The following is a 14,740-nucleotide window of genomic DNA, read 5'->3' as shown; positions in this document are numbered from 1 at the left end:
AAGAAAGAGGGAAAGAGAAAGGAAGGGGCAGTGGGAGGACATAGGGTTGGGGGGGTGAACAGGATGAGGAAGGGATGGAACCGGGAGCTGTACTCAGGGGTGGAGCAGAATTCTGAGGCACTGAGACCAGACCTGGGGGCAGGCGCGCGGGGGGGTGGGGGGTGCTTCTCCTCTAGCTCTCACCTCTCTCCTTTTCCCTCCCTCCTTCTCTCTGAGAGGCCTTGGGGGGCCCTCCCTACCCAATTAACAGAGAAGGAGCAATCAAAGCGAAGCTGTTAATTTGCTGATGCTCATTAGGGGCTCTCAACACGAAGACTGTTGAGGTCTGATGGTGTCAGGTGATGAGGAAGGGGGTGTGGGGGACCAAAATTCTATCTCTAGCCACTCCTTCACTCTACTTCCAGGCTGGTGCCACTCTGGGAGACGAAGGTGAGAGGTGTGTTCCCAGGGCTTTAAGTGAGAATGAAGAACCCGTAATGAAAAGGGGCTGGCACAGTGGAAAGAAGTTGGATGAGAAGTTGTGAGGGGTTGGGGGTGGGGGGCACACAGGAAGCCAGGGAAGGGAGCTGAAGATCCCTAGAGGGAGTGTAGGTTTAGGACTGCGGAGGAGGGAGAGTGGGATCCATTTACCAGGTGCCTGGGCAGGCGCTGCCATAAGGAAGGGAGGATCTTAGGTTCTTGTCTTCAATTGGGGAGCTGTCCAGCAGCACCAGGCTGTTCCGAGGACTGCCGTATCACTGGGCAGCCACTGGGTGGCAGCACTCTCCCAGGCACTTAAAATCAACCCAAGGAGGGTATTGGGGAGTGGGATTTCCGCCTGCGAGGGTTCCAAGCCTGGGGGTGAGGAGGCATTGGGCAGAGTCTGATTCCTGAATTCCAAGCGTCCTCAGGAGGAGGGGTGGACCATTTTGGAGCATCTGTAATTCCTCTAACTCCCCCACCCTTGCAGGCTGAGTGACACATGGAGGTTCTTCAAATGGCTGCAAATTGCTTCAGTCACCTGGGATGTTACTGAGGGAGCAGCGGGGGTGGAAAGAAGGTGATGAGGTGAGGTGGAGGCAGGCAAGGACTGATTGAGGCCAAGGAGCAGCCTCAGGAGAAGTCTGGGGGAAGATAAGAATGTGAATCAGGCAACCTCAGCTTCCAGGCTTGGCCCTGCCATTCATTAGCCAGGGCAGGGCTCTTGACCTCTCTGAATTCAGTTTCCTCATCTGTAAGATGGGGATAATATTTATTTCACAGGAATTTCTGAAAATTGCATGAGCTAATGCCTATAAAGTGCTTAGCCCGTTAACTTGTACTTAGTAAGTCCTCAATAAGTAGTAACAATTACTATTAGCATTAGTGTTTGAAGCTAGTGGTAAGACCATCAGTGCAGCCAAATCGGGGCAAAATCTGACAGCGGTTCTCAGCCCAGGCTGCACGTTGGAGTCACCTGGGATGCTTTTTCAACTGCTGCTGCTGTGGCCCCACTATAGACCAATTAACTCAGAATCTCTGGGGGTGGGGCCAGATTTCCCAGCTTCTCAAGACCTTTACTATATAGCAGCCAGTCTTGAAAAAACTTGATCTTCAGAATCCATAGGTGTGGATCCAGGCTTCAGTTATGATTCCTTGTTTGGCAGCCTCCGGCTTAGAAGTTCTTTTTTTTTTTTTTTTTGTCTTCTTAGGGCTGCATTTGTGGCATATGGAAGTCCCCAGGCTAGGGGTCTAATTGGAGCTGTTGCTGTTGGCCTACGCCAGAGCCACAGCAACACCAGATCCGATCCGCGTCTGTGACCTACACCACAGCTCAGGCAATGCCGGATCCTTCACCCACTGAGCGAGGCCAGGGATTGAACCTGCATCCTCATGGACGCTAGTCAGGTTCGCTCACCACTGAGCCATGGTGGGAACTCCTAGAAGTTCTTTCTTATGCACAACTTGAGTCCCTTATGCTATTATTTCTTCTTCATTAGAGGTGAGATGGACCCCGCACACACACCCGCCCCTGCACATTTCAGCAAACATCCCCTGAGGCTCTTCCTGTGTCCTGCCCCAGGACTGGCCCTGGAGACACGGGCCAAATTTTCTCAGTGTCAAAGGAGAGATGAATGAGTTGACAACTGACTCCAGTGCAAAAACCAAGGCTGAAACTGAGGGGTAGGCCAGCGTCAAGAGGCAGAGGGGCAAGTCATACTGATGGGTTTGTTTTGCAGGAATGAGGAAAAAGGTAAGGTGGCTTTGTAAGGTGACACTTGAGGGAGTTCCTGTTGTGCCTCAGCAGTAACAAACCTGAATAGTATCCATGAGGATGCAGGTTTGATCCCTGACCCTGAGCAGTGGGTTAAGGATCTGATGTTGCCACGAGTTGTGATATAGGTCACAGATGTGGCTTGCACCCTGCATCGCTGTGGCTGCAGCGTAGGTCAGCAGCTGCGGCTCCGATTGGACCCCTAGCCTGGGAATTTCTGTATGCCATGGGAGCAGCGCTAAAAAGCAAGCAAACAAACAAACAAAAAAGACGCCTGAGCGATCGAGACAGTGATTGGTGTCACGCTGCTCCTTTCTGCTTCTCTGGGCCCACCTGCCTCTTTTCAGGACTTGGTAGATCCTAACTCTGCAGCCCCCACCCCAGATTCTTGTCCATACTTCCCCCCTCCTGGTTCCCCACGCTGTGCCTAGACCTCAGTGTGCCTTCCGCACTGCAGCTGAGAGAGAAATAGGCCTGGAGACATTCCTCCCCTCCCTCCGCTGCGTCAGGCATCAGGCTAGGGCCCACCCAGGGCTTTGGCATCATGCTGACCTGGGTTCAAATCCTACTTCTGTCACACCAGCTCTGTGGAGTCCTGGGGAAGTTACTTAACCTGTCTGAGCCTCACTTTCTCTGCAAACTGTAACATCTGGCTAATGCCCACAGTGTTGAAAAAAAATGCGTGCCTGGTGAACAGTAGGTGTTCCATCAGTAGTGGCAAGTATTATTTTCATCCCTGAAAGGCTGATGGGGCAAATTCCCCATGGACACTTTTCCTGCAGATGCCCCATCTGCTCTAGGTGCAGAAGCACCCTCCAGCCTCTCAGAGACATGGGGGAGAAGGGGGAGGGCAAAGGGGGGGCAAGGCCCCCCGGGACTTCCAGGCAGCTCTTCTCCGCTCCCCTGTGCGTGAAATCACACGCGCCCCAATCTGTCTGCATCCACTTCATCTGCCAGCTCAGCAAATGCAGAGACAATTAAGGAGTTAATTAGCAGGCGGGTGGAGAAGGGGCTGTGGACCTGAGGGGGATGGGCCCCAGCCACACACCCCTCCCCCACCCCTCCCCTTGGGATCCACCTTGCCCCTTGCCCCTCATCTTCTCCCCCTGCGTTCTCTTTTCTGGTCCAGACGTTCCTCTGATCTCCTCCCTCATTTCTCAGCTACCCTTACCCTACACCCCCAACCCTGTCCTGTCCCCTCTACCCTCCCCCCTCTCTCCAATCTCTCCCCTGCCCCATTCAGCTTTCCCTCCCTTCCCCACCCAAATCGTTGCTTTCTCCATCTTTTGGGGGCTCACCCTGTTCTCTTCTTCCCACTCTCCTCTCATTCTGGCCCTTCTTCACTCTCCACCCCTTCTCCCTCTCCCCTCATCACCCCTTCTTCTCCAAGATCAATGTGGGTCTCAGAAAATGTGCCTCATTCACTGGGCACCATTTATCTGCTTTAGGAATCAGGGGGTTCAAAGTTGCCTGCCAGGCTGGGTCCCTATCATTGCAGTCTGGAAGGGATCTCCTCTGGTCCTCACCCTCTCCTAGCACCTCTCACTCCCAGCGCTCTGGGTAGCTCAGTCTCTTTCCTGTACATCTTTGTACATTTGGGGGGACTCTTTCCCTCTACTGCTACTCTGACTTCTCTTGGGTTCTCGGCAGTTGCTCTGCACATCCAGCACCATGCCTGACTCTTCTTTTTCCCCCCTTCCTCCCTGGGGCCAGCCAGATGGCCACGTTTCTCCCATCACACATCCCATTTTGTGTGTCATCATGTCATTTGGGGAGACACGGCTTCAGAAGGGAGGGATGATTAAAGAGAAAACGGAGATTGAGAGACAGAAAAAGGCAGAGAGCAAGAGGAGGAGGGGAGAAACTGGGCCCTAGGCAGAGATTAAAAGGGCAGATGTGGGGAGGGAGGAGGAGGAGAAGGAGGGAGAACTGAGACCAAGAGAAATGGAGACATAGAGACTTGGAGGTAGGGAAGAGACCTCTAAAGTCCCTCACTGCTTTAAAATTCTGGGTCTTTGAGAAGAGCGAACAAAGGAGAATCTAAAGACCCACAGAGGGCCCGGGGCTTTTCTTCTTCCTAGAAACTTCCCTGGTTTATCCCTTACCCTACCCTGACCTCTAGTTCCCTCCTGCTCAGCTGCCCCAGACTGTTTTGTGAGCTCTGGCTGCTCTGGGAGCAGGTGTGTCCTCTGTCCTCCTCTGACAACCCCTTCCCAAGGCAGGGTGCTTCCCCCAAGTGGCAGTGTCTATTTTGACCTCCAGAGGAGGGGAGGAGGAAGGGTTGTGGGCAGCGCCTGCTCCCCGCTTCCTGCCCCGCCTGGCCCCTCAGTGGACACTCAGCAGGTGCATTGGGTCTTGGGTACCTTGAAGGCAGGAACTGCATCACCAGCACTGGGATGCCAGGACCTAGCCCAAGTCTGCCCATTACAGCTGCTCAGTGGGGTTTAGTGCGTTGCATAAATGAGGAGCACCCTGGGGGGTCATGGCTGGCTCTGGGAGGCCCCTAGACTGGGGACACTTTCCTTCCTCTGCATCCCCTGCAAAGGATGCTGACCCAGCTGAGCAGAGTCCCTCCTTCTCCCCACTTGTCCCCTACTGGGGACCCCACTACAGCCCACACCTTCCCAGCAGACCTCCCCCCCCACACCTTAACCAGGCCCCTTTGGAAGGCGCAATCTCAGCGCCCAGGGCGGCCTCGGAGCCCGAGGAGGCAGTGCCGGTGAATAATTCATGGGGCTGGGAGGCCCTTATCTCCCAGTCCGGCCCCACCCGGGGCCCCAGCGCTGGGCCGCTGTCCCGCGGCTCCCCGCTTTATCTCGACGCCCAGCTTGTAATGCAGCCCGCCATATCACAGGCAGAAGGGGAGATTAATTTTCTGGTTTTGCATGGGCGGGAGGGGGAGGGGGCGCGGGGAGGTGCCGGGGCGCAGAAGCTGGGATCTTTCCGATTTCAGACTCCAGCGGCTTAATCCTCTCCCAGGCCTGCAGGAAGGGGAGGAAGAGGCTGTTGCAAGCCAAATTTCATCATCAGCGGCAGTCCCAACAGAGGGAGGAGGAGGCGAGGGGCAAACAGACGGCGGCGAAGCGGGCGCTGGCGCAGAGAGGGGAGCTGTTTGGAAACAGGGGAAAGGCGGCCCTCAGCCTGGGCTCACAGACGCTGGGCTTGTCAGGAGCAGGGACTCACGGTTGCGTGGCTGCACACGTGGGCACAGGGATGGGTACACTCGGGACCCCGGGGCCCATGGCCCTACCTCTTTGGGAAGTGGCTACAATCTTGGTGTTTGGCACACCTCACACAGGGCCTGGCACAGAGGAGTCTAAAAATGTGAACGGACTCCGGGGCTGACTGTGTCTGGGACAATGCTGATGAGCTGAGCAGACACAGCTCTGCATGTTCCTGGAATCTGGCTCTGCCATCTTTCCATCTGCCCCATGGGTCCTGGCACACCAAGACTGCTGGCTCCCTCCCTCTCCTGTGTCCCCATGGTTCACCTAGGCCAGTGAGGGTGGGGACATGGGCCTGGGGAACCTGCGGGTCCCTGCTGCTTCTGCTTAGATGACACAACTACTCAGAACTAGAGGAATGACCACCTGTTGGCCAAGCACCTATTACCCATCAGGACCTGGGCAGGACAGCCGTGTGATCCCCAAGATCAATCGGGAGTGAGTTGTGCCTTCAAGGAGCTGATGGCCCAACTGAGAAGACCAGATATGTAGGTAACTGACTCTGGTGCAATGGGATGTTTGCCAGGAAAGAACTACTAATAAAGTGCTCCAAGGAAAGAGAGAGTTGATGATCACCAGAAAAGCATCCTGGAGGAGGTAGCATTTGAAAGGGTTTTGAAGGATGGGTAGGAGTTTGAATTGGCTGTACCGGCATGGGAGGGAGGCATGGCATTTCAGTACAGAAGAGATGATGACAGGGACCGGGGTGAAGCAGAGATAATGATTTTTTTTTGCTTGTTTTTTCTCCTTGTATTGAGATCTAATTTACTTAATGCTTACTGTTTACAGCATAATGATTTGGCTCACACATACATCATGCATTCATTATCACGATAAGTGTAATGAGCCTCCATCACCTCATATACATACAGCATTAAAGAAATAGAAAACATTTTTCCTCGAGGTAAAAAAATCTTTGGATTTACTCTCTTAAATTCCTGATACATGGCAGTGTTAACTCGATTTATCGTGTTGTACATTAAGCCCCTGGTACTTATCTTATGGTTTGATGTTTGTACTGCAAAGAGATAATGACTGTGTCTGTCTGGTAGATGGGGGCGAATGGTGAGGGCCAAGGCTGGAAAGCAGGTAGAAGTAAGGACTTAGAGGTTCCTGACATCGTGTGGAGGAGCCTGCATTTGTCTGGGGTGACTGGGAAGCAATGAAGGGGTTTTGAGCAGGAGCTGGGATGATCCAAGTGGTGCTGGGGGGTGATCAAGACAGCCAACACTGGAGTTTCCCATTGTGGCTCAGCGGTAACAAAGCCGACTGGTATCCACGAGGATGCGGGTTTGATCTCTGGCCTCATTCAGTGGGTTAAGGATCTGGCGTTGCTGTGAGCTGTGGTACAGGTCACAGACGTGGCTTGGATCTGGCGTTACTGTGGCTGTGGCGTAGGTGAGTGGCTACAGCTCTGATTCAGCCCTAGCCTGGGAACCTCCATATGCTGCAGGTGTGGCCCTAAAAAGACAACCACAAAACAAAAGAGCCAACGTTATTGAGTGTTTGTGTGCTGGGCGTTGTTCTAAGTGCTGTGCAAAGAGTTCTCTCCTCATCCTCTTTGTAGGTAATAATATCATCCCATTGTACGGATGAGGAAATGAGGTCCCTGAGGTGTTGGCAATAGAATGGGAATTAATTGAAGATGGCAGAAATCACAGACGGAAAGTTCAGGATGATAAATTCTTTAACGTCTCAGGCATTTGGGGGCATGGAGAGGAATACTCACTATTTTTTCTACTTTGATGTCCAATTTACTAGTCTTTATATTCAATTTTTTTTTTAATGGTCACACCTACAGCATATAGAGGTTCTCAGGCTTGGGGCTGAACGGGAGCTGGAGCTGCAGCTGCTGGCCTACACCACAGCAAACACCAGATTTGAGCTGCATCTTCGACCCACGCTGCAGCTTGAGGCAACGCCAGATCCTGAACTCACTGAGCCAGGCCAGGTATTGAACCCACATCCTCACAGAGACAACGTCAGGTTCTTAACCCACCGAGCCACAATGGAAACTCCTAATCTTTATTCAATTATTAACATTCTCCTAAATGTTCTCACACTACTTATACAACCAATATGTCAAAAACTTATGAAGTTCACAGATTACATTTCCCCAGATATTGAAACATTGATTGCAAACGAAATCAATGAAACTCTTTATAAATCAGGTTTTCTAAAAGCTTTAAACATCTTTCGAAGCAGACAACACAAACAGTTTGACACCGATTGTCCTGAAAAGCCTATTACAAAAACGTGATCATGCATTTATACTTCTTTGTTCCATATTTCTAAGATTACTTGTCTTTATTCTCATGCCTTCGCCTTCCCGAGGTAGGATTTTCCCAGCTAAAACTAGAGACGCAAGTCTCTGGGCTGAGGCTGCAGATCGGGTTGACTGGTGACGATGTGGGACTGGGCACCAAGATTCTCCGAGACTCCCTTGGTCTTCTCCATCAGGAGCTCTCCTCTCTGCTCCAGGACCAATCACCGATTTGGACTTTGTGTGTGTGACCCTAATCTCTGCCCCCAAATGCTTCTGGTTCTGACTGCCTTATCTTTCTGGTGCAGCCCACTGTGTTCTGAGTGGGGCCCGGTCTGGTTCAGTTAAGTCTAAAGCCCTTGGTCAATTGGTTCATTGGAACGGCATCCTTTCCTTCTCTCCGGCTGCTAAGACCTTCGCTATTGTCAGCTGGGCGCTGAAGCAAGGGTCTAAGACGGGGCATGAATGGCTTGAATTAGGGCAGTGGCAGTGAAAATAAAAAAGAAAGGACAGTTTTCTCCGAGACTCTATGAAGGCAAAACTGACTTCTATTAAATGGGAGAGAAAGATTTATCTCGGAATCAAATGAAAATACATGTGAAGGCCCTTTTGTACAGAATAGGCACCATTAAATCCCACTTGTTTTTGCTTTTGTTATTGTGTTACTGTTATGAGATGGCCAAGGACAGAGCCTTAGGGAGTTCGCCTGAGTTTAAGGGGTGAACAGGAGGAGGGGAGGCAGGGAAGGAGGCTGAAAGAGAACGGGAGTGGAGAAAGGTTGGTCAAAGAGAGGAACCAGGAGAGAGAAGTGTCACAGAGACCAAGAAATAGCAGGTAGGGAGTTCCCCCTGTGGTGCAGTGAATGAATCCGACCAGCATCCATTAGGATGTGGGGTCAGTCTCTGGCCTCCCTCAGTGGGTCGGGGATCCAGCGTTGCCATGACCTGTCGTGTAGGTTGCAGACATGACTTGGATCCTGCTGTGGCTGTCATGTAGGCCAGCAGCATGATTGGACCCCTAGCTTGGGAACCTCCATGTGCCACAGGTGTGGCCCTAAAAAGCAAAAAGAAATAGCAGGTAGTCAGAAGTAGCGTGAGATTGGAGGCAGAAGATGGAGGTGGGGGACTTGGGAAGATGGACTCCCCTGGGGGACCGAGAGCTGGAGACCAAGGACATGAGGGCTCCGGGTAGGATGGGATGGCGTGGATGCCTCTATCCAACTCGAAAGAACCACAGCCCAGCCCCCAAACCGGCAGCATATAGAGGTTCTCAGGCTTGGGGCTGAACAGGAGCTGGCCTGTCTCCCCAGGGCCCCTGACCACTCTCTTTTCCCTCCTCCCTTTGGATTGGTGGTAATTGCTCTCCATTTGGCGATTACTTAGCTCATTAATTGCCTAAAGGAGAGCATCAGCCTAGGGCGGGGGTGATTGGCAAAGAGACTAACGGGGAAGGAGGACCCTAGGGGAATAGACATGGGCCTGGACCTTGAATGGGACTGCAGTGGGTGGAGAAGAGTGGATCCTGTAGAACTGGCTCTAGTCAGCTGGGCTCTTCTGCTCAGATCTAGTTTGGAGGAACAAGTTTTCAACTCTATACAGGTAACAACACTCTCACGCTCACATATCCTGCCACCCCTGATCCAGTCGCATCCCCATCATCACTGCCACCACTCTCCAAGTCTGCTCCTCCACTATCACCCCCATAGCCATCATGGGAGGCAGCCTCTAAGGTGACTCCTAGTGACCCCAGCCTCCTCGTGTGTTCAGGCCCTGGTATAATCCTAAGCCCTCCGGTGTGGGCTACATTTGATGACTCACTTCTAGTGAATAGGACTCAGTGAAGGTGATGGGGTGCTATCTCAAGATGAGGCTCCAAGGAGTTCCTGTTGTGGCTCAGCAGTCACCAACCCAACTAGCAACCATGAGGATGTGGGTTCGATCCCTGGCCTTGCTCAGTGGGTTGGGGATCCAGTGTTGCCATGAGCTGTGGTGCAGGTCGCAGATGCAGCTCAGATCCCGCATTGCTATGGCTGTGGTGTAGGCTGGCAGCTGTAGCTCCAATTCGACCCCTAGCCTGGGAACTTCCATATGCCCCAGGGGTGACCCTAAAAAGGCAAAAAGCAAAAAGGAAAAAACAAGATTGGGCTCCAAAAACAGTGTGGCTTCCATCTTGGATATTTTCTCACTTGCACTGAGGAAAGCCAGCTGCCCTGTGGAGACGACCACGTGGCAAGGAACTAGGGAGGCCTCAGGCCAACAGCCGGCAAAATCCAAGAGCCCAAGAGGAACCGAAGCCTGCCAACAACCACGTGAGTGAGCTTGGAAGCAGATCCTCCTCTGGCGGAGATTACAGATGAGACTGCAACTCGTGCTGACACCTTGGTTATAGCCTCATGAGAGACTTTGAGCCAGAGGTACCCAGCTAAGCCATGCCCAGATTCCTGACCTGCAGAAACCATGAGATAATAAATGTGTGTCGTTTGAACGGTTAAGTTTTGAGGGTAATTTGTGATGCAGCAACACAATTAAAACAGCCACCATCACCGCTGTTATTGCCGTCACGGCATTATCTTCAAACTCACACCTCAATATCACCACCCCTGCTACCACCACCACCATGCTCTCAAACTCATCCCCATGACTGCCAGGACAGTTGACACCCCTCTCACCTTCTTCCCCACCTCTACCTTAAACTCAAATGTGAATTCTGTCGCAAGTGTTATCACTACAAGCATTACCTTCAGCTCTAATTTTTTTTTTTTTTTGTCTTTTTAGGGTGGTACCTGCGACATATGGAGGTTCCCAGGCTAGGGGTCCAATCAGAGTTGTAGCCGCTGGCCTATACCACAGCCACAGCAACACCAGATCATGAGCCGCATCTTTGACCTATGTCACAGTTCACGGCAACACCGGATCCTTAACCCACTGAGCGAGCGAGACTAGGGATCGAACCTACATCCTCATAGATGCTAGTCACATTCGTTTCTGCCGAGCCATAACAGGAACTCCCAGACGTCTTTCTAACACCCAATATGTACCAGGCTCTAGGCAAACCCCAAGAGGACAAAGAGATATAGGAGGCAGATTCTTGGTGTCCTCAGAGAATCAGTTGGTAACTCTCTTGGAGAATCAGGATATAGTCACAAAAAGTGACTAGAAAGTCAAGGAAGTCTACACTTACTGCTACTTTGGGTGGTAGGAGAGTCTTCATGGAGGAGGAGGCCCCTAATCTAGGCTGCAAAGGATTGTGAGATCTGGGTAGGCGGGGAGCGGGGGGAGAGGCAGGAATCAACTTGATGGGTCAGGTGGAAAGTGAAGTCAGGAGATCTGGCCAGAGGGGAGGACCGTGCAGAGGATGTGGGGGGGTGGAAAGTGAGGTTGGAACCAGAAAAGAAGCCCGTGGAGGCGTTTGTGCAGGGCTGTATGCTTTCCAAAGCTCTCCCTGTGCTAAGTTGGTTAAGCAGAGCCATCCTCTTAAAAAAATCTGCCCAGTTTCCCAGCTCAGCCATGGGGAGCCAGGCCTGAGGCTGAAGTCTTTGAGCCTTCTGCTCCAGTGGGGGGCTGTGTAGGGTGATGGGATTCAGCCGACCTGAGTCACAACTCCTTCTAGCAGATAATAACAGGCAAGTTATTCAACCTCCGAGTTAATTATACCTGCCTCTGAGGTTGTTGTCTAGACCAGATAGCATGTAAAAAACTACCAACTCCAAACTCCCTGGAAATCAACTATATTCTAATAAAAAAATTAAAATTAAAAAAACCATCTGCATGTGTTTCCAGGCAGCCTAGAAATAAAAGTTAAGGAGTTCTCGTCGTGGCTCAGCAGTTATCAAACCTGACTAGCCTCGCTCCGTGGGTTAAGGATGCGGCATTGCTGTGGCTCTGGCGTAGGCTGGCAGCTGCAGCTTCCATTTGACCCCTAGCCTGGGAACCTCCATATGCCACAGGTGTGGTCCTAAAAAGACAGACAGAAAGAAAGAAAGAAATGGGAGTTCCCGTCGTGGCGCAGTGGTTAACGAATCCGACTAGGAACCATGAGGTTGCGGGTTCGGTCCCTGCCCTTGCTCAGTGGGTTAAGGATCTGGCGTTGCCGTGAGCTGTGGTGTAGGTCGCAGACGCGGCTCGGATCCCGCATTGCTGTGGCTCTGGCGTAGGCCGGTGGCTACAGCTCCGATTCAACCCCTAGCCTGGGAACCTCCATATGCCGCGGGAGCGGCCCAAGAAATAGCAACAACAACAACAACAACAACAACAACAACAACAACAACAAAAAAAAAAAGACAAAAAAAAAAAAAAAAGAAAGAAATGAAAGAAGGAAGGAAGGAAGGAAGGAAGGAAGGCAGGCAGGAAGGAAGGAAAGAAGGTTGGTTAGGTCCACCCCTTAGCCTCCCTGCCTCGCATCTTGTTCATTCACCTGGAGGCTGGGCAGCAGGTGTCTCTCCCAACCAGGCAGACCTCACACTGTACAAATCCAGGGAGCACCATTCACATGTGGATGGGCCTGAGGGTAGGAGGAGTTAGGGAAGAGACACTGCTGAAAATCTCCCCTCCAGAATGTTCTTCAGGACCCATTCAGGAGAGCTCAGCTCAGGCCCAAGTGACCCACCTTTCCCAGAGACAACCCTCGCAGGGCTCAGAGCCAGGATCTTAGGGCTGGAAGAAGCCATCTAGAACTTCTGGATGAAGCTCAGGCCCATGCTTTGGCCAGGGAACATGCCATGGATTCCAGGTAAACAAGACAATGCCATTCTCACCACTGTTTACAGCTTTCATATCACCACTGCCCTAGGTCATAGATAGGTCTTGTTATTTGCTTCACCCCAATTTATTTTTTTGCTTTTTAGGGCCACACCCATGGTATATGGAGGTTCCCAAGCTAGAGATCGAATCCGAGCTGCAGCTGCCAGCCTACATGACCGCTCACGGCAATGCCAGATCCTTAATCCACTGAGCGAGACCAGGGAACGAACCCGCGTCCTCATGGATCCTAGTGGGGATTGTTAACCGCTGAGCCATGACAGGAACTCCCCCATTTTATTTATTTTTATTTTTTATTCTTATTTTAAGGGTTGCACCTATAGCATATGGAAGTTCCCAGGCTAGGTATTGAATTGGAGCTGTACCTGCTGGCCTACACCACAGCAATGCCAGATCCGAACTGAGTCTGTGACCTAACCACAGCTCACAGCAACACCAGATCCTTAACGTACTGTGTGAGGCTAGAGATCAAACCTGAAACCTCATGGATGCTAGTTGGGTTCATTACTGCTAAGCCATGATGGGAACTCCAGTCCTATGTAGTATTCTTAACCTGCTGAGCCACAGTGGGAACTCCCCCACCCCCCACTTTATAGATGAATAAATGGGAACTCAGAGACATTAAGTGATGTTGCCCAAGACCAATGCAGCAAGGATGGCTGAGTGATCTCAGGATATCAAATCCTCTTGTTCTCCCTCCCAACCCCACACTGCCGCCAGGCTCAGAGATGCTCAGTGACTCGCATGAAGTCAGACACCGAAGGGGGATTAGAACCCAGACCTCCTCTCCAGCCCCTAGAGCAGTGTTCTTTCTGCTCCATCACTCTGCACCCAAAAGAAAAACTGCTGCAGGGAAACGAGTGTGGCAGTGGAAAGGGAGAGATGACAAGAGGGGAGAGGGGAGGGGGCTGGAACCTGGTGGGTGACTGCGGAGGATGGGGTCGATATGGAGATGGGAGGGTTGGGGCACCGGAGTCCCCGGTTGGCTGGGGCCAGGGCCAGCCCTCCCCATTCCGTCAGGCCTGGGGCTGCAGGCTGCCAGTGCTTCTTCCATCAAGACCCCCGGAGAGCCTGAAATCAAATATTCCTCCTCCCCTGTTCAAGCAGCCTTATTGCCATTGACAGCAAATGTATTGCTCTAATCTTTTCTCATTTCCCCAGGATGGGCTCCATTCTGACCTCCCTCCTAGCCTTGAAGGCTTCATGAGGCAGAAGGGAGGCACAGAGGTGGGAGTGGTGCAGGGGCTGGGCTGGAAGGGGGCAGCTGCGGTGATCCCAGAATTGCTATGCCTGATCCCTACAAGGCTCAAAGAGACTCAAAGATATGGAGATCTCCGCGGGGAACCCATGACTGAAGGTTCCTCCTCCGTGAGAGCAGATGGGAAAGGCTTGGTGGGCAATGAAGAAGCAGGTCCTGGAGTCCCAGGGAAACAGACAGCTGCAGAGCAGACAAGCCTGGGGTGTGTGTGTGTGTGTGTGTGTGTGTGTGTGTGCATTTGTGTGTGCATGCAAGTCTGTGTTGGAGCCAAAATTCTAAGCTCGGGAGATGGTTCTGTTGAGAGGGGGCAAGGCAGGGTGTGCCCACCCTCTCCAGAGTGGCCTGCTGCCCACTCTGCTGTCAGAGAAGCCTTGCCAGTGGAAAGCCCATGCTCCTCTGGCCGCCTCTCCTTCTGGTCTTCCCTGCTTAGATGAGCGCAGGCTGGGCAACCTCAGCAAAGCATCGTGGATGGGGCAGAGATGTAGGAAGGTGGGAGGGGCAGCACTTGAGAGACACTCAGCCTGGGGGGCTGGGCTGGTGCCGAGCCCAGGCAAAGGCCCAGCTGGGGGCCATGAGGAGGGAACAGCCAGTGTGGAGTTCAGCCAGGGGGGAGATATGAGGCAGGGTTCTGGCCCTGGGTCCTTCTTCATTTATAGTCTATCAAAAGCATGCTTGGGAGTTCCCAGTGTGGCTCAGTGGGTTAAGAACCCGACTAGTTCCATGAGGACACGGGTTCGATCCCTGGCCTCGCTGTGGTGTATGTAGGTTGCAGACGTGGCTTGAATCCTGCATGGCTACGGCCGTGGTGAAGGCTGGCAGCTGCGGCTCCAATTCGACCCCTAGCTTGGGAACTTCCATACGTTGTGGGAGCGGCTCTAAAAAGAAAAAAAAAAAAATCGAGCTTGTGTTTGTGTGTGTGTCTGTCCGTCCGTCCCACGGCAGGGTAGATTTCTTCTGTCCCATCACAGTGAGCACCTGCCTCTCCGTGTGCACCTTTCCAGGTGG

This window comes from Sus scrofa, chromosome 5 (assembly GCF_054392235.1).
Source record: "Sus scrofa isolate SSC_HxYL_T2T_F1_AM1 chromosome 5, Sscrofa_HxYL_maternal_Yorkshire_Landrace_v2.0, whole genome shotgun sequence".
NCBI lineage: Eukaryota > Metazoa > Chordata > Mammalia > Artiodactyla > Suidae > Sus > Sus scrofa.
This window is presented reverse-complemented; position numbering follows the sequence as displayed.